This window comes from Pinus tabuliformis, chromosome 1_1 (assembly GCF_031772625.1).
Source record: "Pinus tabuliformis cultivar Carrire ecotype Pingquan chromosome 1_1, CPIR1, whole genome shotgun sequence".
Lineage (NCBI taxonomy): Eukaryota > Viridiplantae > Streptophyta > Pinopsida > Pinales > Pinaceae > Pinus > Pinus tabuliformis.
The window spans coordinates 426,372,317-426,397,383 of NC_142297.1; the positions used below are offsets into that span (position 1 = coordinate 426,372,317).

At 39.1% G+C, this 25,067-nt stretch overlaps 1 protein-coding gene and 1 pseudogene across 2 annotated transcripts in view; both read left to right on the top strand.

Annotated features, from left to right (window-relative positions):
- The window catches only part of LOC149213521 (BTB/POZ and MATH domain-containing protein 4-like), a 173,047-nt gene that overhangs the window by 85,603 nt on the left and 62,377 nt on the right, over positions 1-25,067 (top strand). The window lies entirely within an intron of this gene.
- Positions 1,701-25,067, top strand: part of LOC149213523 (BTB/POZ and MATH domain-containing protein 4-like) — an 83,638-nt pseudogene continuing 60,271 nt past the window's right edge. The window contains exon 1 of the transcript XR_016250829.1: positions 1,701-2,140. The product of XR_016250829.1 is annotated as a BTB/POZ and MATH domain-containing protein 4-like (transcript). The remainder of the gene's footprint in view (positions 2,141-25,067) is intronic.

The window sequence follows — 25,067 nt, forward strand, 5'->3', positions numbered from 1 at the left end:
AAAAATGATATCTAAAAAGGAGGCAATGACGACTCTGTTGATCGAGGGTTATAACTTTGAGGACTTGCTTACTCCCAAAGGATTTCGATCATTAGCTAATGGAGAAGCCTCAAAGAAAACAGTCGTACACAACAATGGTGGAAGAACCAAGGCCCTAGTTAAACAGGAAGTTGGATAATCCCATGCTCCCTTGTTAGTGTTTATCGAATGCAGGGAGTGGATGTATTGACCAATCCCATGTAGTTTGACTCGTTTGCCCAACACCTTTACATCCATTCAAGACTAAATGGTGTAAGGTGATAAACCAAACCCTTCCCGGATGTTCGAATTGTCGCAAAGATCGTGATCATGACCTCACAACGTTGAAGTTCACCTATTTGCATCTCATTCCCCAAGCTTTTAATTGCTGAAGCCATTCACACCATGGAACAAGTATTTTGAACACCTGCTCACATTTTTGGATTGAGAAGACAACTGAAACTTTGTACCAAATGATCCTAAGAATGTGGTTTTATCTTAATATTGGAGCATGTGGTTTTCAAGCCAACAATTGCATTTTTAGAAAGATATAGTTAAAGACATTGGATTAAATTAATTATTCATAAAATGCTTTTGAGCATTGACCTACTTTGTGGGGTCCATTATAATAAACTATTAATTGTATGACTATTTATTTCGCAATGTCACTTTTCCTCTTATTCATGGTTATACTTTAGTTAATTAAAGAAATGATTAAAGACATGGGATTAAATTAATTATTCCTAAAATGTTTTTGAGCATTGACCTACTTTGTGGGGTCCATTATAATAAACTATTAATTGTATCACTATTTATTTGGCAATGTCACTTTTCCTCTTATTCATCGTTATACTTTAGTTAATTTTAGAAATTAGTCGAGATATCATATATTATAAAGAAAATCATTTCCTTTTATTTATATATATGTATATTTCATGGTTGGATCGTGACATTACTCTCTTGGAGATTAATGAAGAACTCAGGTGAGAATTAAATTTTGTTAAATGTTTTTTACTATTTTTTTTTTAATGTTCTCAATAATATATAACTTTAATATATCAATTACTATTTGATCAGGAAAAACAAAATAATTTTTTCAATTTAATAATTCTATGGGCGTTTCTTTGCAACTTTGAGCAGATTGCTAGTAATAACTAATTGATCAACAACCACTTCTATGATTTTTTGTTTGTAAACTACCCCAAAATATAATGAAGAGAGACCGCTAGCGAGCGAGCATGCAAGAGATAATAAAGAGAGACCGCTAGCGAGCGAGCATGCAAGAGAAGGGGCTAACGAGCCTGGCCGTTTTTGGACAAAAGCCCGATCACCACCAGCAATGTGACCTCTTGGCTACACATACAAAGTAGGCTCAGTGCTCGTCAAGCCCCATCTGACCGACTCTCTAACGCGCCTACTTAAAGACCCAATTAAACGAAGTTCCCCTGGCACTTAGATTTGCATTTTCTTGGTTCGAGTCTACTGTTCGAATCGCGGGAACGGATAAACCAGTGGATCGCAGAAAAAATTGAAAAAATTTAAGGCTCCTTGAGTTTTCGACGGTCAAGAACACTTAATTGACAGGTATCTCTCAATTCCACACTCTCCAGAATTTTACTGTATATGAAGATTAGAACCCTGAAAACCCTCTTTTAAATGGCGTCATCCACTGAATCAGGAGGCGTTGCAATGAGGAGAGCTTTAAATTCCCTCCAAGAACAGCTCGCAGAAGCTGTCTACGGCACGGGAATGTACGGCAGGAATCCCACAAACACGGAATCCCGTTATGTGGCAGACACCGTAAAAGGATCCCACGATTTAACCATCGTGGGATTTTCTCTGGCCAAGGGCATGGGTGTCGGTAATTTCCTTGCGAGCGAGACTTTCAGCGTCGGAGGATACGACTGGGCCATTTACTTTTACCCCGACGGAAAAAACCCTGAAGACAATTCTCTGTATGTTTCGGTTTTCGTGGCTTTGGTCAGCGAGGGCACTGATGTGAGGGCTAAGTTTGAATTGAGGCTGATTGACCAGAGCGGCAAGGGAGGCACAAAGTTCATAGCCATTTTGAACGCAGCCTTGAACGCGGGCCTTACACTTTGAAATACCACGGAAGCATGTGGTGAGTTACTTGTCAGGGTTTTTAGGTTGATTTGCAATAATTTCGTTAAGGTTATGTATGTTTTTAAAACAAAGAAGTAAATGTTGTATGCGTGGAGGGAAGATAGCATCCCAAAAGACTGTTTGGTTTTAATATCTATGCATCACAAGTTTTTGCATAGGTCTTTGTTAAATAATTCTTTGAAGATAATTCGAAACTAAATTTCAGCAATATATCACATCGGTTGTGCATGAAAAATAGTAAACAACATACATCGATTGAGAAGACCTTATTCTTTACAAGGCGGGTTTCCTTGCGTCTGTTGAAGTGTGCGTCATTTGGCTTGGAGGGCATACTGGGATTATTGTAAGAAGAGTACATTAAACATTAAATTTAAAAATAGACTTTCTTGATGTAAAGAATGTCCGAGTATGGCTTAGCTAAAGAATTTAGCTAGTTGTAAGCTAAGTCACTGTGTTTGGCAAACAAAATAAGTTCGATGATATTAATTGTGGGTCAAACTTGTTCGATCAGGTTTGCCGAAGATCAATGCGAATGCAAATGCGAACTTGAACATGAACTCTAACTAAACATCTTAAGTAGATCCATCTGAAGTACGGATCTAACATGAGCTGAGAGGGATCAAATTTCTTTACGTGCAAACTTTTTTAGAGTGCAAAATACAATATGTTATTTTTCATTGTTTAAATTGTATTTTTGAATGCTAAATAGAGTATATATAAGACCAAATAAACGTTCTAACTTTTACATTATAGTCGACATTATTTTGCTATTAGGACAAATGTTTAATTTTTAATTTTTTATTTTAAAGGGGGTAAACAGATGGACAAATTTACACATCCTCCTCATACTGGGCTGTAGAATGAGCCTTTCAGCTCAATCATAAAATTTGTTTTAAATTCGATTATATTCATCTTGGTGTGCGAGTAATTTTGGAGGGTCCATAATAAAAGTTAAAGAAAATTAAAATGCTAGTATGATAGCATCTATGAATACGCTCTACCTCTTCAACCTTACACACTACTCACTCATAATTGCTACAACACAGTCCTGACTCGTGAGTCGACCCTTGATACTGATGGTGAAACATTGCAAACACAACGTTTTGAGGTTCGTTCTCAGTGTGCCATGCAATTCATCCATTGCCACCGGTTCTTCATTGTTCCACTGTCCACACCTCAATGCTATAGCCTCAACCCTTTGGAGAGTGTGTATAGTTTATATGTGGCTCGCTTATGCTTAGCAGTGCTCTATGTACATTGTACAATCAACCTTCAAGGATCATCAATGTGACTCCACAGTTCCACTCGATGATTAGAATCCTAATCGACAATGGGAGTCGGGATTCATACATGAATAGTCACACAACTCCATTTGCAGAGTCAAGATTGCTCTATGTATAGTGATTGTTCATCATTCATCAATATGGGTTGTGACTCCAAGTCTCCACTTGACAACCAGACTGTTAAATTATGGTATGTTCTATGCTTAGAGCAATTTACTTCAATTTCTTCTTATTAGCCCAATGTCAATTCTTAGTATAGCAATCACATTAACATATAAGTAAAATGCTGATAGAACATAAATAAAATCGACAGAAGACAAGCCAAGACAAGAGACACAAGATGTGGCGGCTAGCCAAGGACAAACCCCAATGTAGGGAAACCCTTTGATCAATTCTTCTATATTCTTCAATAATTTAGCAGAGAGAGAGATAGTACAATATCACAAATCTGTGATTTTATATCAGCAGCAATACAACACTAATCAGCAAGGTCAAAGTTGGTCAAACAACTCCCAATTTGACCTCAAGTCAACCTTGAAGAACTCGGTCTTCAACAACAAACATACGCAGCCCAAAACAGTCCACAATACCCAGTCGAACTGCTGTCAACATCTGGTTCAACTTGTGACAGCTCTTTGGCGGTCAACGCAGGATAAAGAGTGGTCAAACCTAGTAAAAAAGGCTGAACAAAAATGTGGCTAGCCTAGGAGAGGCTGCCCAACTCAAACCACAGTGAATAAAGCCTCCACGCTGGTCAACGTTGTCCAATCTGCCCACTTGCAACTAGGTCAACCCAAGTCAATGCTACCCTAACCAGAAATCTGCGTCCTCCTTTCAGCCACACGTGTGAGAGAGAGAAGCTCTTCTAATGGGTAGGAGAGAGAGAAGATGTGTGGTGAGATGATTGGAATAATGCCACAAGGTCTCCTCCTTTTATATGAATCGTGGAGGATAAGTTGGGGGTGCCACACACTTTAACTCGCTGGCCGACCTTGACAAATTGTCAAGAAATACAAATAAATTCATATCTCCATAAATACATGTCGGAATCGGATGATTGTTAGATCAATCCTACACCTCTCGACGAGAGGAATCCAAGAAAAATATCAGCTGCCATAAATAAGATGACCCACATGGAGTTTGGCCCTAGTTGCCAATTTTAACACTCCCTCTCAACTAGGGAGAACTCCATCTGCTAATCCATCTGTCTGTCGGTACTATCTCTGCCATCAAATGCACTGCCCTGCACTGCTCTGAATTTATGGTATGTTCTATGCTTAGAGCAATTTACTTCAATTTCTTCTTATTAGCCCAATGTCAATTCTTAGTATAGCAATCACATTAACATATAAGTAAAATGCTGATAGAACATAAATAAAATCGACAGAAGACAAGTCAAGACAAGAGACACAAGATGTGGCGGCTAGCCTGGGACAAACCCCAATGTACGGAAACCCTTTGATCAATTCTTCTATATTCTTCAATAATTTAGCAGAGAGAGAGATAGTACAATATCACAAATCTGTGATTTTATATCAACAGCAATACAACACTAGTCAACAAGGTCAAAGCTGGTCAAACAACTCCCAATTTGACCTCAAGTCAACCTTGAAGAACTCGGTCTTCAACATCAAACATATGCAGCCCAAAACAGTCCACAATACCCAGTGAAACTGCTGTCAACATCTGGTCAAACTTGTGACAGCTCTTTGGCGGTCAACGCAGGTCAAAGAGTGGTCAAACCTGGTAAAAAAGGCTGAACAAAAACGCGGCTAGTCTAGGAGAGGCTGCCCAACTCAAACCGCAGTCAATAAAGCCTCCACGCTGGTCAACGTTGTCCAAGTTGCCCACCTGTAGCTAGGTCAACCCAAGTTAATGCTGCCCTAAGCATAAATCATGTGTCCTCCTTTCAGCCACACGTGTGAGAGAGAGAAGCTCTTCTAATGCGTAGGAGAGAGAGAAGATGTGTGGAATAATGCCACAAGGTCGCCTCCTTTTATATGAATCATGGAGGATAAGTTGGGGGTGTGCTACACACTTTAACTCGCTGGCCGACCGTGACAAATTGTCAAGAAATACAAATAAATTCATATCTCCATGAATACATGTCGGAATCAAATGATCGTTAGATCAATCCTACACCTCTCGACAAGAGGAATCCAAGAAAAATATCAGTGGCCATAAATAAGATGACCCACATGGAGTTTGGCCCTAGTTGCCAATTTTAACACTCCCTCTCAACTAGGGAGAACTCCATCTGCTAATCCATCTGTCTGTTGGTATTATCTCTGCCATCAAATGCATTGCCCTGCACTGCTCGGCTTTACTCTGCTCTGCTAAACTATGAAGAAGAAGAAATGATTGAGGATGTATCATAACATCCTCTATTGACTTGAAGCTGGTCCCAGATAAAAGAGAGTGCCCAATAGCGCTCTTACTGACCCGAAGTCAATCCCAATGAAGAGAGTGTGTCATACCACTCTTACTGATCCCAGATTAGTTCCAAAAGGGAGTGAGTTTTATCACTCTTACTAACTCAAAGTCAGTTCCATTTGATCCCAAATCAATATCATCCTAGCATAGGGAGTATAGTAGATACACGATGCGTCCATCAGTACTGCTATGGTCCCAATCCTCATTTCTCTACTCATTGGCCAGATGAGAGTACTTCCCATGAGTCCCAAACTGCATGGGTAGGATGTCTCGGCAGTAGAAGGATGAACCACCCATCCTATCTACATGTTGCCACGGGTATCACAGGGGAAGGCTGAACCATTCTCCCTGTACACAGCTCACTAGTAGGGGTGGGCGAGTCACCCTATGGTTGCTCGTCGCTCCAAGAACTACCTCAAGCCCCCGGAGCTCTTAGAGCTCAATGTATGCATCATATAGGACCCTCATAAGAGGGTTTCTCAACGACTCCCAATCGTTCTCGGTAAGTCAAGAATTTGACCTTTCCTAGGGGCTTCGTTAGAATGTCGGCGACTTGCTCATCTGTCCCAATATGATGGAGCCTTATTGCCCCTCGCTGTACCATATTCTGGATAAAGTGGTACTTGATATCAATGTGTTTGGAGTGATCATGAAATACAAGATTCTCTGATAAACGAATCCCACTCTGGTTGTCGCATAGGATCACAATAGTATCCAACGTATGTCCAAATAGCTCACTGAAGAGCTTCCTCAACCAGACAGCCTCACAGGAGGCCATACTCGCAGCAATGTACTCTGCCTCAGCGGTGCTCAAAGCCACCAACTTCTGCTTCCTGCTCATCTAGGAGATCGAGGCAGAACCCAAAGAGAAACAACACCCGAAAGTGCTCTTTCGGTCCACCACACTGCTTGCCCAATCAACATTGGAATATCCATGTAGCCTCACATCTCCGGCAGTGTATCTCAACCCATGAGTGATTGTGCCCCGAAGATATCTCAGAAGATTCTTGGCACCAATCCAATGTGAGTGATGAGGCTCAACCATATATTGGCTCAACGTGTTGATTGCAAAACATATATCCAGACGGGAGTTCACCAAGAACATCAATGCTCCTATGAGTTGACGATACTTAGTAGCATTTCCCAAAGCAGGTTCGGCAACACTACCGCATAACTTCTTGAAGTTAAGCTCCATCGGGGTAGTCACAGGCTTGCAGTCCACCATACCGAATCTCTCCAATATCTTCACCACGTATTTTCCTTGAGATAGGAAAATCTCTCATGGTTTTTGCCAGACCTCCAGCCCTAGGAAATAGTGCATCAGTCCTAGGTCCTTCATCTCAAATTCAGAAGCCAACTCCCTCTTACATTTGTGAATGAGAGGGTCTGCACCTGTCAGGAAGAGGTCGTCAACATACAACACTAGTCTGAGAGGCTTATCATCTTCAACCTTAAATTAAAGGTTTGGATGGCTTCACTCCTAGTGAATCCGAGCTTCATCAAGTAGCTATCAATCCTCTCATACCAAGATCAGGGTGCTTGCTTTAGCCCATGGAGAGCTTTCTTCAACTTGCATATGTGAGATTCTCGATTATGAATCTCAAACCCCTCGGGTTGTTCCACATAGACTTTCTCTTTAATTGAACCATGCGAGAATGCAGTCTTGACATCCATCTGATGTAGGTTCCATCCTTGCGAAGCGGCAAGGGCTATGATCGAGTGGATGGTGGTGTATCGGGTAACAGGTGCAAATTTCTCGTCGTAATCTACACCTTCCTTTTGAGAGAAGCCTCGAGCAACAAAGCGAGCCTTATATTTTTCAGCACTCCCATCAACTCCATGCTTTATTTTGTAAAGCCACTTCGAGGTGACAACTGTTTTGCCCTGGGGTTTGGGGACCACATCCCGGACATCATTCTTCATGATGGACTCGTATTCCTCATTCATAGCATCCTTCCATGCTTGATGCTTCACGACTTCTTCGAACGAAGAATGCTTATTTTGAATGATGGTGCTCATAATGGTCAAGTATCCCTGATACCTAGTCGACTTCTTACTTTCACAGAAAGTCCCTGTGGGTGCAATATGTCCTTTGGCATCATCAAGTGTCCCCCTAAGCCATGAGGGCCTCTTCCTAGAAGAGGAAGGCTCTCGCGGAGGGGATCAGTAGGATCCATAAGTTCTTCCACATTGGGCATCGTCTCATCTTCCTTTTCATCTAGCTTCCTGGTGTCAACTTCTTTAGTTTTCCTTAGAATAAGAAGATTGTCAACCTTGCTAAGAGCCATATCTTCGTCAAAGGTGACATCATGACTAATCTCAACTTCCCTTTGACCAGCCACATAGATTCTATAGCCCTTAGAATTTTTTGCTATAGCCCACGAAGCTTCCCTTCTTTCTAGATGCACCCAATTTGCTCCTTTTCTCTTTCGCCACATGAAAATATACAAGACTTCCAAAAATTCTAAAATGAGAGACATTAGGTTTCTTACTAGTGAACATCTCTTCGGGAGTCTTGAAACCGAATGCTTGATGAGGACATTGGTTTTGAACATATGCGGCGGTATTCGCAGCTTCGGCCCATAGAAACTTCGGAAGCCTTTGATCATGGAGCATGGCACGAACAACTTCCACATTCGTACGATTCTTCCTTTCCGCCACACCATTCTACTCAGGGGTGTATGGTGTTATGGTCTCCCTCTTAATGCCTACCTCTTTGCAAAAGTCATGGAACTCATTGGATTCATACTTGGTCCTATTATTAGTCCTTAAGTTCTTGATCCTCTTTTCAGTTTGATTCTCGATCAAGGCTTTGAAGTGACGGAACCAAGAGAACACTTCATCCTTCTTTTTCAAGAAGTATATCCAAGTCTTGCAAGAATAGTCATCTGTAAAAGTGAGATAATATAAATATCCTCCCAAAGAGTTCACGGGCATCATATCAGATATGTTGGAGTGAACCAACTGCAAAATGTCGGAGGTCTTGCTATGGCTTGAGGGGAATGGTCCCCTTTTGAGCTTTCCTTCGGCACATCTCGGACATACACCTTCATGCTCTATTTTGAACTCGGGCATCCCTGTCACCATTTGTCTCACATCGGGTAGAGCCTTATAATGAAGGTGGGCAAACCTCCGGTGCCATAGTTCAGACTGGAGAGATGTGTCGTAAGACATGACTTCCAACGAACTTCCTCCAACTTGATATAAAGAGTCAACTCGAAACCCAAGAGTGAAAGCATCTTTAAAATTCTTTTTCATACACGTACCTTGCCATCGATGAAGGCCACCTTGTAGCCTTTGTCTTCCATTGCCGAAATGGACACTAGGTTTTTCTTGAGATTAGGTACATATAGGACTTCTTGCAAATGAATTGTGTTGCCTTGATTTAATTGAAGAGTAACATTCCCTACACTCTTTATGGGATAGGTGGAATTGACTCCAAGAATAATCTCCAAGTTTGCCTCCTTGCCTATCAGATTAGAAAGAGCTTCCTTGGAACCAGTGAAGTGCCTTGAGGCACCACTATCAATAAGCCAATTGCCCAACGAGTTCGGAGGAGAGGTGGTGGAGAGGGCCAATATCAGATAATATTCATCTTGCTTATTGTTAACAACATTTGATTCATACTTGGAGTTCCTTGCCCCAGGAGTGATTTTGATCATCGTCATGAGTTGTGTCCTTCCTATTTGGACACTCCCTCGCATAATGGCCAAATTTATTGCAAGCAAAGCATCTTCCCTTTCTTCCACCCTTCGATTCGACCTTTCCTTTGAATTTAGACCCATAATTATTTCTCCTTTTAGCTTGAGAGGAGAAAGCAGTGGGGTTGCCTTTGCTTGAAGGCATTTCTTGCTCTACCATCCTTGTCTCTTCTTGAATGCATCTCGCCATCAATTCCTCAAATCCCAGAATTCGATCATTGTTGAGAAGAGTGGTTCTAAATACATACCATTCGGATGGGAGCCCTCCAAGAGTAGTGATAGTCAGTTCCCTGTCAGCAATGACTTCTCCAATCGATAGGAGATCATTCTTGATCTCAGTGATCCTTAAGAAGTAGGATTGAATATCCTCGTCTTTGCCCTTCTTAATATCCTTCAACTTATTTTTGAGGAACAAAACTTGATTTGCATCTCTAACTTTAAACAAGCTTACCAGTCTATCGTAGATCTCCTTGGAGGTGTTCAACTCGGAAATGTAGGCCATCAGACGCTTGTCAATAGAGTCCCAGATGATTTTTTTCTTCGCTTTGACTTCACCCTTCATGTACTTGTTCCTTGTAGCAGCTGGTGCATTTGATGGAGGCTCCATAATGCTGCCTCTCAGTTAATCCAACACTTCCTGCTCTTCCAATGTCAGATCAAGAGACATCTTCCATCCATGATAATCAGACTTCTCACGGAGCTTGTCTTTGGTGGGGAAGTGTGATGAGGAACCCATGAAGCCTTTTGACTTTTTCCAATTGTCTTTGGTGATTGCTCTTGCTCTTGCTCGGGCTTTGTCTTCACCTCAGCTCTGATACCATGTTAAATTATGGTATGTTTTATGCTTTAGAGCAATTTATTTCAATTTCTTCTTATTAGCCCAATGTCAATTCTCAGTATAGCAATCACATTAACATATAAGTAAAATGCTTATAGAACATAAATAAAATCGACAAAAGACAAGCCAAGACAAGAGACACAAGATGTGGCGGCTAGCTAGGGACAAACCCCAATGCAGCGAAACCCTTTGATCAATTCTTCTATATTCTTCAATAATTCAGCAAAGAGAGAGATAGTACAATATCACAAATCTGTGATTTTATATCAGCAACAATACAACACTAATCAACAAAGTTAAAGTTGGTAAAACAACTCCTAATTTGACTTCAAGTCAACCTTGAAGAACTTGGTCTTCAACAACAAACATAGGCAGCCCCAAATAGTGCACAATACCCAGTCAAACTGTAGTCAATGCCTGGTCAAACTTGCAGTAGCTCTTTGACAGTCAACGCAGGTCAAAGAGTGGTCAAACCTGGTAAAATAGGCTGAATAAAAATGCGGCTAGCCTAGGAGAGGCTGCCCAACCCAAACCGCAGTCAAGAAAGCCTCCACTTTGTCCAATCTACCCACCTGCAGCTAGGTCAACCCAAGTCAACGCTGCCCTAACCAGAAATCTGCGTCCTCCTTTCAGCCACACGTGTAAGAGAGAGAAGTTCTTTTAATGCGTAGGAGAGAGAGAAGATGTGTGGTGAGATGAGTGGAATAATGCCACAAGGTCTCCTCCTTTTATATGAATCGTGGAGGATAAGTTGGGGGTGTGCTACACACTTCAACTTGCTGGCCGACCTTGACAAATTGTCAAGAAATACAAATCAATTCATATCTCCATGAATACATGTCGAAATTGGATGATCGTTAGATCAATCCTACACCTCTCGATGAGAGGAATCAAAGGAAAATATTAGTTGTCATAAATAAGATGACCCACATGGAGTTTGGCCTTAGTTGCCAATTTTAACACAGACTCTAGTCACTCAACTTGATTGAGATTCGAAGATAGGACTCATACAATCTACTATATACAGTTTCTAGAATTCACTATTTCAATTCCAGCTTGTAGTGTTCACTGTTTAGGCGCTTTTTTATTAGGTAACTGCATGTTTTAATTTTAGTTTTTAGATGACATTAGATAAATATCTGTGTCTCACTACTCACTAGCGTAGAACCTTGGTCCTTTTAGAGTTTCATGATTTACAACTAATTTAAATGAATGAAAATAAAATAAAAATGCAGAACTTTCAAATTTCGTTCAATGACATCTCCAAAATCAGTTGTTGTTGCATGGAAATATGTCAAAAGAGAAGGGGAAGATCTTCCATGTTAGTTATGTGGACATCGATTCATTGGTGGATCACTTTCTTAGTATTAGCAATGGAAGTGAAGGTGGTGTTGAAGGGTGCTCTAAGATTTTCGAGGAGCAAAAAAATGCAAAGGAGAAATTATTACAGTTCAAAGATAGAAAGGGAAAAAAGAGCTTAGAAGGGGCAACGAATTGAGAGGGAGGTTACCATTTCTTCCTCAAACACTACTACCCTATCAAAAAAAGGTGGAACCACAACATTTAATCAATTCTGGAAACTTGTGAAGAGATAATAACTTAATGATGCTAAGACTCTTTAAGGAGCTTTTAATACTCTTTAACCTAAACCAACTTTTTTGTCACTTTGTCTTTTGTTTTCTTTAGCAAAGTTGTCCTTAAAGCCTCAGGCCTGAGAGGAACACAGCCATTGCCAAAACCAATAGCCTTTTTAAATACATTTTTAAAATACAAAGTCTTGGCCACATTAAAGGGAATTGCACACACATATTTTTTTTTTGCATTAGCATCATCAACTTCTTGTCTCTCCATAGGTTTCCATAATTGATTTAATATTGTGGTGCCATCTTTATTTTTTGCTGGGGTACAACTTGATCCACCAATGACTGAGGTAGAATGAATGGTGTTTGAGGAAGACAGGGCAATCTCCCTCTCAATTTGCTGCCTCTTCTCCCTTTTTCCTCTTTCCATATTTGAACTATAATAGTATTTCTCCACTACAGTTTTTTCTCCTTGGATATCTTAGAGCAACCTTCAACACCACCTCTTTTTCCATTGCTAATGCTAAATTGGTAATCCACTGCTCTAGGTAAAGAGCCATTGAATTGATGTCCACATAATTGAAATAGAAAATTTTTTCTTTCTCTTTTGATATTTCTAGGCAACAACAATTGATTTTGGAGGTGCCATTGAATGAAGCATGAAGGTTCTGCATTTTTAATTTTAATCTTATTTACATTTAAATTATTTTTAAAGCATGAAACTTTAAAAGGACCAAGGTTTTAAGCTAGTGAGCAGTGAGACACAAAGATCTATCTAGTATCATCTAAATACTAAATTTAAAATATGCACATTAACTGATAAAAATGCCTGAACATTGAATAATGAACACTGGAAGTTTGGAACTAAAATAGAGAATCTAGGAAACATGTAGGCTGTAGGATGTATGAGTCCTATTGCCAAATCATGATCGGGTGGAGTGACTGGAGTCGGGTCCTTGTGTGGAGACTTGGAGTCATGATTCACATTGATGAATTGTGAACCGTCACTATACATAGAGCAATCTTCACTCTACAAATGGAGTTGTGTAGTTATGCCAATATGAGTCTCGACTCCTATCACTGATCGAGTCGAGTTTGGTTGTTGGGTGAAACTGTGGGGTAATGTTGATAAGCCTTGAAGGTTGACTGTACAGTGTACAAAGAACAATATTGAGCGAGTTGCAGATAAATTGTACACAATCTACAGAGGGTTGAGGATATATCGCTGAGTTGCGGATAGTGGAAAGATGAAAAACTAGTGTCAGTGGATAAGTCGCACTAGCATAATGAGCATGAGACTTGAAAGGTTGTGTTTGCAATGCCACACTGTTGTTGTCAGGGGTCAAGTCGGGGGTGTGTTGTAGTGGTTGTGAGTGAGCAGTGTGCGAGTTTGAAGAGGTAGAGAAAGTGCGTAGATGCTATCATGCTAGGTTTTTTTTTATTATTTTATTATTTATTTTTAATTATTATGAATCTTCCGAAATTACCCACACAAACGAAATCCAGACCAATTTAGTTGAATTTAAAATGAAATTTATGATTTAGTTCGAGATTGTGTTCGCATTTGGGTTCATGTTCGTGTTGATGTTTGATAAACATGATCGAACAAGTTCGGCCCATAGTTAAATTCGGGGAACTTCATCAATTTTGTTCGATAAACACAGTGACTTAGGTGATAACCAATCAATTTTCAGTCAAACATTGCTATTCATTTGAATACAATTACATGGAAATGTCTTCAAGTATGTTTTAGGAATTGTAGGTGCATTCCAGCCTTGAGTTTGTAGGTGTCCCCAACCCTTGTGCATACTACAGATGATAGTCTATGATATGCGCTTCTTTGTTTATCTTTACATTTATTATCACCTTTATTTTGTGTAGTGGTAATGTACATTTTGGCTACAAGGATTTTATATGTGGTATTGGAACCTTGATTAGTTTTTGTTTTCCTGTTGTTTTGGAAAGAAAAAAGAGTAGTGGTTTTGGCATAGGAGGGTTTCAACATTTAAAGACCTTTTGAAAAATTTCCACAGATTTTGAAGCAATTGATTGTAGATCTAGAGAGAGCTTAAAAATTAGATGTTTAAAAAAAAATCCAATCGGAAGTTGAATGATTGAGATAATGTCGCTTGAAAAAAGGGCTACTTTTGGCATATCAACACCATCATCATAGGCTCTCACGTGATATAGATGTTCGTGTTATTATGTTTCTCCATTTGGAGTTAGTCAGACTCTACCACATCAGCTACTGGTTAAATATATTTAAATTCTACAAAATAAACTCCTTGTGTAATTATCGAGGTTCCAAAACATCTTCTTTGGCTTCAAACAAAGAGGAAGGAAGCAATATCATATGCATTGATGCATCAAATTTGTAGCCTTTTAAAAATTACATGTTTGATTCTTATGCATATAGGACATAAACAATTTTCCTATTCAAATTGCTTGAGCATGATAGAATGTTTTACACCGAGGTCAAGCACTTCCCTACCTATTTTTGGCTACCTAAGACTCGAGGCCATGCGAAGATTCCAACTGCCCAATCCTAAAAGGTTTCTTTTTTACTTTGTTGGAAAGGGTGTTCCATTGGATCAACAAAAAGTGGGGACATTTTCTTCTAAACATCCATGAAATAATAAGAACTTGTAGTTTTCTTTGCTGAAAGGAAAAATCTCGTAGAATCCCCCTCTCTTCCTTGGAAATTTTCTACAATCATTGGCCACAATATCAGTTGGTAAGCCATGGATACTTGACTAGTCTTAAACCTCAGAGAGACTTGAACTATGGACTTGACAATGAACTTGTTAAATTTCCTTAATCCTAATAAACAGGAAAGATATTTCCTATTAATTCCTTCATATAAATTAAACTAAACTGCAAATTACTGAATAAATTGCACAACTGGGATTTTAACAATAAATAAAATGAAAATCTACGGAAGCAGTTAGACATCAACTTCACAAATGCACATAGAAATTTTTGCCCTTAAATCAGCTTCTCATTAATTAAGATCAAGACTTACAAGGGCTTTCCCAACTTGTGAAATAGTTTGCCAACTGAGAAAATTACAAACGATAGAAAAAAATCGGGAAAACTACCCTCAGAGTTTTTTGTTTTGTTTTGTTTTTTATTTAATTCTATTGATTGTTTGTTTGTTTAATTATACTTTCCACAGATTTTGAAGCAATTGATTGTAGATCTAGAAAGCGCTTAAAGTTTTAAACATTAGATGTTTAGAAAAAAATCCAATCGGAAGTTGAATGATTGAGATAATGTCGCTTGAAAAAAGGGCCACTTTTGGCATATCAACACCATCATCATAGGCTCTCACTTGATATAGATATTCATGTTATTATGTTTCTCCATTTGGAGTTAGTCAGACTCTACCACATCAGCTATTGGTTAAATATATTTAAATTCTACAAAATAAACTCCTTGTGTAATTGTCGAGGTTCCAAAACATCTTCTTTGGCTTCAAACAAAGAGGAAGGAAGCAATATCATATGCATTGATGCATCAAATTTGTAGCCTTTTAAAAATTACATGTTTGATTCTTATGCATATAGGACAAACAATTTTCCTATTCAAATTGCTTGAGCATGATAGAATGTTTTACACCGAGGTCAAGCACTGCACTACCTATTTTTGGCTACCTAAGACTCGAGGCCATGCGAAGATTCCAACTGCCCAATCCTAAAAGGTTTCTTTTTTTACTTTGTTGGAAAGGGTGTTCCATTGGATCAACAAAAAGTGGGGACATTTTCTTCTAAACATCCATGAAATAATAAGAACTTGTAGTTTTCTTTGCTGAAAGGAAAAATCTCGTAGAATCCCCCTCTTTTCCTTGGAAATTTTCTACAATCATTGGCCACAATATCAGTTGGTAAGCCATGGATACTCGACTAGTCTTAAACCTCAGAGAGACTTGAACTATGGACTTGACAATGAACTTGTTAAATTTCCTTAATCCTAATAAACAGGCAAGATATTTTCTATTAATTCCTTCATATAAATTAAAATAAACTGCAAATTACTGAATAAATTGCCCAACTGGGATTTTAACAATAAATAAAATGAAAATCTACGGAAGCAGTTAGACATCAACTTCACAAATGCACATAGAAATTTTTGCCCTTAAATTAGCTTCTCATTAATTAAGATCAAGACTTACCAGGGCTTTCCCAACTTGCGAAATAGTTTGCCAACTGAGAAAATTACAAACAATAGAAAAAAAACGGGAAAACTACCCTCAGAGTTTTTTGTTTTGTTTTGTTTTCTATTTAATTCTATTGATTGTTTGCTTGTTTAATTATACTTGCTCGGCATGCTGCCCATGTCATTGTACAACCTATTTGAGGCCCTGTATGGTTTCCTTCGCTAATGTATGGCCTACCTATGGCCTATTCTTGGTTGGCAGCGTCTATACGACCTACCTGTGCAGTTTGTACTTCGCTTATGTCCTGCTGCAATTGTTACATCTCAAATCTAACTGCCCAAGGATTTATATAGCCTTTCCCGACTTCTGTCTTGTCTTCCCAACATTTCCACAGTCCTATTCGTCTACCATACAATATGCCCATAGTTGCTACAACGCTGCTCGTTTACTGTATGATTCTCTCCGGTTGCTAGTTTACTCTCTTCTTGCTGTAATATGCTTGCATTCTTATTCGTTGAGATGATTTTTAGATGAAAGTCCCTCTTCACCCTTGCTAAATCTTCTCAAGTTTTAGTCCTTTGTTGGTGGGGAATGTTAGATAAGATGTAATATAATTTTTTTCAAGCTCTCTATGTCTCTTCTTATGTGTCTTCCTCCTTCACCTAGCCTTGCCAAATCCATAACCCTAATCTCCAAAGTGATTGATGGTTGAGATTAGATCTCACCTCACTTGAGATCAACAAATAAGATTCATCTAACTTACTAATGCAAGTAATTGAGCTAATCCATTGGGCTTGAGAACTTGCAGTTAGCTTTATTCTTTTTTTGAGTAATTGTTTTTTTCTTTTAGTGTTATGCTTTTGCTTTTACCCGTACACATTTAGTTTTATTCTAACAAATTAGAGATTTCTTTACATGCATTCACTCCATGCTCATCATGTTAGCATTTTTACTCTTGTACTCTAATTTATTGACATATCATGAAGCTTGTACAACATATGTATAGTTGCGTTTCTATTTATTGACATATCATGATGATTTTACAAATATGTACAATTGCGGTTAGTTGCGTTATACAATTCATGAATTTTGTTTATGTGGGGTAATGGAATAATATTTGCTTATTGTATGTATGTCTATACATAACATAATTTGTACATGAGCTATTTTATTTGTAAGATCATTAATTTAATATTAGAGTCAATAATGACTCATCACTAAGTTATTTGAGAGCTAAAAGGGGCCTCTCACCTCACTTGTGATTATCACCAATTATTTATCAATCAAGCATTGTTATTGGTTTTAATACAAGTACATGAAGACTCTACAACATATGTACAATCTCATTTAGTTTCCTTATACTATTTATGAATTTTGTTTGTGGGGTATTGGATAAGTATTTGTTCCTCTTTTGATGTTGTTGTATGTCTATACACAACATATTTTGTACATGATCTATTTTGTTTTTAAGATCATTAATTTAATATTGGAGTCATTAGTGACTCATCACTTAGTTGAGAGTTAAAAGGGCCCTGCCACCTCATTTATGATAACCAATTAGTTGTCGATCAAGCGTTGTTGTTCATTTTAATACAATTACATGGAGATGTCTTCCTACATGTTTTAGGGAATTGAAGGTGCATTCCAATCTTGAGTGTTTAGGTGTCCCCAACCCTTGTGCATGTTATGAGTGGTAGTTTGTGATATGTTCCTCTCTGTTTATCGTTACATCTATTATCTTCAGTGTTTGGTTTAGTCGTATTTTATTGTTTGACCACTGGGGCATTATAACTTATAAGTGGTATTTGAGCTTTGATCAATTTTTATTACTTCAATGTTTTTAAAAGAAAAAAATACTGGAGTATGGTTTTGGCATAGGAGCGTCGCAAGATTTAGAATCCTTTTTGAAAAATTTCCGCAAATTTTGAAGAAATTGTTGAGAATAGTAGCAAGAAAATGATTGCTTGATTTGTGCCTTAATTCAAGGATTCAAATTCAAGTTCCTTCTTGTGCATGCCCGAGTTCTTAAAATGTAGGAGTGTCCCTAAAAATTAGGGTGAGTTAGGTTGGTGTTAATTGTTGTGTTGAAATTGAAAGTCAAGTTCTTGATTTTCTAGTGTGAGTTAATTGAGGAAAAACACAAGTGATCGAGTTTCAAGTGGTTGACTTGAAATAGGACGAGTTGCATGAACAATTAAGTCATGCTAACTCAACCAGTCACAAAATCATTCCTTAATTAGAAAATTCACTAATTTTAACCATTCAAATTGCCTTTAAAAGGAGGAACGAAGGGACAAGTTTAATCATTGTTTTGGTGAGCACGAGCTGGTGAGACCAAGCAATAGGAAGTTTGTGCGTGGAGCTTGTGAGAGGAAGAGTGTGCATAGATTGGTAGAGGGCAACAAAGATCAACAAAATTGCAAGGGTTTCAAGCCTGGTTCAAGGTAGGAAAACTAGGTTGTTTTTAGATTGAAACAATTATTTTGTAAGAGATCAATTACTCAATTTTTTCTATCAATAAAATTCTCAATAACAAGTAGAGGGTTTTTCCAGTTGGGTTCCTAGACAATTCTGTGTTGTTGAATTGTGTGACCGTGATTTTATTTTTGTTCTTATTCTGCTGCATCTAGTAGAGAAATTTTGTGTCTATGTGAGAAGAAATTTTATTTTAGATTGCTGATATTAGCTAATGCGAATTTCGTGGATTTTCTACATTGTATCAGAGGGTGGATCAAAATAAGGACCAACACATCACAAGTGCAACGTGTCTTGTTGGACATTGGATAAACCAATGCTTCCCATGTGTTCCGTGACATGGACTAACCGCTCTCATGGATCATTATCTCTGGCGATGTGATCATTGACTAACACTTGCGGGTTTTGGTCTAACGACATTCGTGATTCCCAACAAGTGGTATAAGAGCGTAGGTCATGAGTTCTATACAAACCCAACTCGCGTTGGGGGGAAGATTGTTGGACATTAGATAAACCAATGATCCCTTTGTGTTTTGTGACATGGACTAACTGCCTCTCGTGGATCCTTATCTTGTGCGATGCGATTGTTGACTAACACTTGCGGGTTTTGGTCTAATGACAATTGTGATTTGAAACAACCTAAGAACAATAAGTGTATGGATTGTTAATGGCGGATTTGCAAGCCCTAAATCAGTCAAAGAGTTGACTGTATGGGTAATTTTGGAGGCCTTGAGCAGGGTGCAATAGGGCTGATGTGTCACTATGACAGGGCATATTTGTGTGCACGAGGAGCAGCATTTTGGAGCAGCCATAATCTTGACAAGTTGGCAGTGCTTAAAGTCTTCATGTATAGTGAATCGTGATCGTTGAAGGACTAATGAGCTGTTATGAGGCAGAGTTGTGGAGCCCTAGTTCAATGGGTTGCAGATGGCCAAACCTCTAATAAGAGGGAAAATCTAGAAGACCCAATGAGCAAACTTCTTAGTGGAGCTAGAGGCCTGCTAGTGGGACATATTAGTGAGCTAAAGTTCAGTGACACAAAAGGAGTTGCGATCATTGGTAGTGGCAAACTATGGAGCTGGAGATGCACGCTTTCTGAGGGAGCAAGAATGGCAAGCTCAACAGATAGTAATATATGTTATATTGATTCAGGAGCATCCTTCTACATGATCGCGAACAACAAGAGTTTCAACCACCTGAAGGAGAAGACATATAGTTTCATATCGAGCTACGAGATGATGATCACTATGCAGCTAGAGGAGTTGGACATCAAACAATTTTCCTATTCAAATCGCTTTGGAGAGTTAAATGATTGACATAAGATATAAGACTAGTAACTTTTCTAATATAGGGCTAATGGAGTCGAAAAGTGACAAAACCTTGGAAGAAAGAGAGAAGGTTGTGGGTTAAGAAATGAAGGGAGACTAACTTGCGCCTTTTAATCCTCTAACCCTAGCATCATCCTATTTTTCTTGGGCAAATAAGGTAGGTAGCTAAATCTAGGTTAGTTGAAGAGAACTTCATGAAAAGTTTTGTTCAAGGAGAATTAAGAGATAACAATACCAACAAAACTATGGTGAATATTTAATTAGCCTTTTCCATCAGCAATAAACAAGATTGAAAGAAGATAAGTCATATCTAGTAGTCCTTCCATAGTGAAGAAAAGACAAATATAAGAGAAGTGATATTTCCAAACATGCAACGATTCAAATGAAGGGTAGCTCTCCCCTATTTATACAAGGGAAAACAAGCGCTTTATTCCTTTTAGGGTGATAATTTATAAAAGCCTTAAAAATACATGATACAAGGTGGACAGGTCTTAAGCTAACCCCCAAAATAACCTTAAAGATGAAAATGCAATGAATAAACATGAAAATGCCCTAAAAACTGGTTTGAGCTCAAGGGGGGCATATATGAGATTAAATATATATGATATTGCCCCAAGGAGGGGCATATATGGGGCGAAATGTACATGCAACATGTAAATGTTTATGTATTAGGGTTGGCCTAATAATGAATGAGCAACATGTGCAAATGTGTGAATGGGTATATATAGAGATCGTATAATTATTATTAAGGATAGGTGATTTGGATGTGTGAATGTATTTGGTATTTGGAGGAGGTTCCATTATTCTTCAAGGATTTATTGTGTAACTTATCTCTTCTATCTATCTTGGAGTTGTGCTTCATGCGCACATTTGTGAACATGGTGTGTACTTTTGGTTTCTTATGATATTTTGAATATTTGCACACATGTGAGCGTAAAGGCTCAAGACGTGTCTCTCTTTAAAAGGTGCAACTAATCATCAAAAGGCATGTCTCCTCGTCCAAGGGTCATGTATCATCTTGAAAAGGTGCCTTGTCAAACCCATCGTCATTCATCCAAGCCCCCACTTCATGCATAAGGTACCACATCAAGCTCATGTGCAATGTCTTAGCCGTAAGCAATGTCCAAGGTCCAAGGAATGGAGGAGTATCTTCAAAGGTATGCCAAGTCATCATCAAGCCCATTGCTTCTCATAAAGTGTCCAACATCTACTATTAAGTGGAAAACCCTCTAAAGGGCGTGAAACATCATCCAACAAGCGTAGAGCAAGCATCATTAATGTCCTCTAAAGGATTATGATTGTGTTTTGTTAAAATTGGCAACTAGGGCCAAACTCCATGTGGGTCTACTTATTTATGGCAACTGATATATTTATTGGATTCCTCTCGTCGGGAGGTGTAGGATTAATCTAAAGATCATCCGATTTTGACATGTATTCATGGCAATATTGTGAAAATCATTATCGAAATTAATTTGGCGAGGGGAAAAAGTCGGAAAAAATCGGGCAATAATTGGGAAAAAATCGTAAAATACAAAAATATTCATTTTTTTTTTCAATTTTTTTATTATCTAAAGCATCTACAACATAAAATAAATACATTGATACATAAATATGATAAAAGAACTAATATATAAGATGTGTAATATCATTTCTAGTGCTACATTACACATAACATTGAATCATGTCCTGAATAGTCAGTCTTGACTCCTGAGTCCCAACTCAGCCTCAAAATATCAACAAAAAATATAATAATGTATCTCATATCATGAGTCAAAATGTCATATACAATGAAATGAACCAAATAACTAATACTACTGATTTCCTCTGCCCCTCTCGCTAGAAAATGCAATAACTTTCCCTCTAGATGTAGATGCAGGTGGAGTTGGCAGTGGACTCTGTTGTGCTCTAGAAGCTGAAGAAGTAGGAGCTACAGGAGGTAGACCACATCCTCTACTGGTGACAGGGGTAGCTTGGGTAGGTTGTGTCACTACCTCATAAAAAAACAAAAAAATTCAAGATTTTTTCAAAATAAAAAAATCACTGAATTAATCACGCGATATTATCGGGAAAATGAAAAAGTCGCGATTTTTGGATGTTATCACGATAAAATCGTGATTTTCGCAACATTGATTCATGGAGATATGAAATTATTTGTGTTATGTGACAATTCGTCAAGGTTGACCAACAACCAAAAACCCCATCTTACCTTACCTCAATGTTGCACCATAAATAGAGGTGGTCTTCAAGTCATTTTACATTCATCTCTTGTGATCTCACTCTCCGCTTGTTTGGATTTTTGGTGGAAGGAGAGGTCTAAAGGAGATGCCCTGTAAGTAGTCCTAAAGGAGTCTTGGATGTGCCCTAGCCGCAGTCAAGAAGGGCAGTGAAGTGTAAGCCTTCGACGTAGTCAAGAAAAGGCTCTCTAGTCTAAGGGAGTTTCAACGCTAATCCAAGGAGTCCTAGAGGGAGCCCTAGCTGCAATAAAAAGAGGCCTTCACACAGCTGAAGGAAAAACCCTCATATGCTGTCCCAAATGCCCCAGCCGCAGGTCATGAAGGGACCCTAATTTGCTGTCACAAGAGACCCTCAAACACAACAAAAGAGAGCCTTGATCTGGTGTCTGTGTAGCTGCTAATCCGCAATCCTAAAAGGTCCTAATACGCTGTCATAATGGAGACTCTAGCCACTGTATTGAGAAAATTTCTATACGCTGGAAGGTCATGAAGCCCTAGCAGCAATGAGGAGTTCTGGCCGCAGGCAAAAAGTGAGATGTATTACGCTGTCATAAGGAAGCCCTACAAACAATTAGGAAGAAGTCTAAACGTAGGCCTAAAGGAAGATGCCCTAATTGTTGTTCTAAACAAGATCAAGGCATAGTCATAAGCCCTAAACGCTGTCAAGAAGAGGTGACCTCAATCCTCAGTTAAGGGTGACTGTTCTAAGAAGCCCTTACACGCTGTTTTACAGCCTGGGTGATCCGTAGCAGGAGGATGGTCACAAGCAGTACTAACAGCTGGTTCCCGTTGAGATGGAGGCATTACATAGTCACCTAGCCGCTGGGATAATGCCACATTGCTGTAGGTGACAGCATGGCCATTTCCGTATTGTTTGGGTATGATATGCTGGGCAGAAGTATCCAATAGGAAGGTGCTATGGAGCTGCTGCATAAAGATTGATTGGGTCACTGTGTGAAGGGACAAGGTTACAGTCAATTGCTGGGCTAGGCCGTAGGCCATAGCCAACAGTTGGAGGCCTCTTTAAATGTTGCGCCCAGACCCTATAATGCAACGTATCATTGGAGATTAATGTGAAGGCTATTCGCAGTAAGTAGGTGGACTGTGGAATATGTTTAGTGTGCAGTAGCTCGCAGATTTTGTGCCCTTACCAGAGATCAGGTTTGCCAAGATATGCTTCAGTCCTTTCAACTTATACAAGTTACCAGATGGGCAACCTTGACATGATCAGTGAAGCAGCAAACGAGGAAGAGCGTTATAGAAGGAAAGCTTCAGTATTCTGGGTAATTGGTTGAGCTGCTCTAAGCCTATCATCTGCTGCATTATGTCATCTTCATGGTGAAGATCTTTGATGTCTGATCTCTCATTTTGGCAAGTCAAAGTGTTGACTTCAAATGTATTTGTACTATCTCTCTCTCTTTGTTGAACTATTGAAGAATATAAGAAGAATTGATCAAGGGTTTCCCCACATTGGGGTTTTACCTTGGGTGGCGCCACATCTTGTGTCCTCTTGTCTTCTGATGTATATGTTTATGTTTTATCTGCACTTTACTATCATGCTGATGTGATTGCTAATCTGAATATTGTCATTGGGCTAAAATGAAAAATTGAAGTAAATTGCTCCTAGCATAGAACATACCTAAAATTTAACTGTTGGAGCGGTGGTGAAGACAAAGCCCAAGCAAGAGTGAAAGAGCAATCACCGAAGACAATTGGAGAGGACAAAAGGCTCAATGGGTTCCTCATCCCACATCCCGAGAGCAAGAAGTGTTGGATTACGTGAAGGGTAAAATCCCCGAGCCTCCATCAATTGCACTAGCTTCTCCGAAGATGAAGTCGAAGCGAAGAAGATTATCAAAGATTCCATCGACTAGCAGGTCACTTCAATGGAATGTCTGGATCTAAGGGTGGAAGGAAGGGCAGATGCCTTGCTTGAAATAAGTTTGGCCATTATGCGAGGGAGTGTCCAAATAGAAGGGACACATCACATGATGATGATCATAATCATTCCAGGGGCATCTTCAATGATCGAAGGAATGACAGGTACAATGGCAAAGGAAAAAGAAAGCAAGGAACTCCAGGTATGAAGAATCAAATGTTGTTTCTGATAAGCAAAAGGAGTATTATCTTATATTGGCCCTCTCCACTACCTCTCCTCCGGACTCGTTGGGAAATTGGCTTATTGATAGTGGTGCCTCAAGGCACTTTACCGGATACAAGGAAGCGCTCTCTAATCTGATAGAGAAGGAAACAATCTTGGAGATTATCCTTGGAGATGATGCCACCTATCCCGTAAAGGGTGTAGGGAATGTTACTCTTCAATTGAATCAGAGTAACTCGATTCATTTACAAAAAGTTCTTTGTGTACCTGATCTCAAGAAGAACCTGGTGTCCATTTCGGCAATGGAAGTCAAAGGTTTCAAGGTGGCATTCATCGATGGAAAGGTACGTGTTTGGAAAAGGAATTTTAAAGATGCTTTTACTCTTGGGTTCAGGGTTAGCAATTTGTATCAAGTTGCAGGAAGTCCAATGGGGACCATGTCGTGTGACACATCTCTTCTATGGCACCAGAATTCAAAGAAGAGCATGAAGGTACATGTCCGAGATGTACCGAAGGAAATCTTACAAGGGGACCATTCCCCTCATGTAATAGCAAGACCACAGATTTGGAACAACTTGAGGGGTTTGAGATTCATGATCGGGAATCTCATGTATGCAGGTTGAAGAAAGCTCTCAATGATTTAGAGCAAACACCCCAGGCTTGGTATGAGAGGATTGATAGCTAGCTGATGAAGCTGAGATTCACTAGGAGTGAAGCCGATCCAAACCCTTGCTTTAAGGTTGTGGATGATAGACCTCTCATACTGGTACCTTATGAGGACGACCTCTTTTTGACA